General features: G+C 38.4%; 1 protein-coding gene across 1 annotated transcript in view; it reads left to right on the forward strand.

Moving 5' to 3' along the window:
• The window catches only part of LOC106877967 (rasGAP-activating-like protein 1), a gene marked incomplete at both ends in the record, with an annotated part of 3,088 nt that overhangs the window by 2,219 nt on the left and 567 nt on the right, over window positions 1-302 (forward strand). The gene's annotated exons all lie outside the window — the stretch shown is intronic.

Below are 302 nucleotides of genomic sequence, written 5' to 3' on the forward strand. Positions count from 1 at the left end.
TATATATATATATATATATATACACACATTGTGTGTGTGTGTGTCTCGTTAATGTATATTGTATATACATACAGCAGTCTAGTCTATCAAACAGAAGACCCTATTACTGCCATCTACCCATCTACCCTTCACACCAAACCACTTAGAATCCACACAGACCCTCACCATTCCTCTCCATATATTTTCCTCTGACTCTAGAAATTTATGTCCCTTTACACGACTGTTAGTTTCTATGAATCCTCATTTTTGTAGGACCCTATTTTCCCTGCCCCTTCCCCTTTTCACCACTGAAGCAGTAAACC

The sequence above is a fragment of the Octopus bimaculoides genome, unplaced genomic scaffold (genome assembly GCF_001194135.2).
Source record: "Octopus bimaculoides isolate UCB-OBI-ISO-001 unplaced genomic scaffold, ASM119413v2 Scaffold_76078, whole genome shotgun sequence".
NCBI classification, from domain to species: domain Eukaryota; kingdom Metazoa; phylum Mollusca; class Cephalopoda; order Octopoda; family Octopodidae; genus Octopus; species Octopus bimaculoides.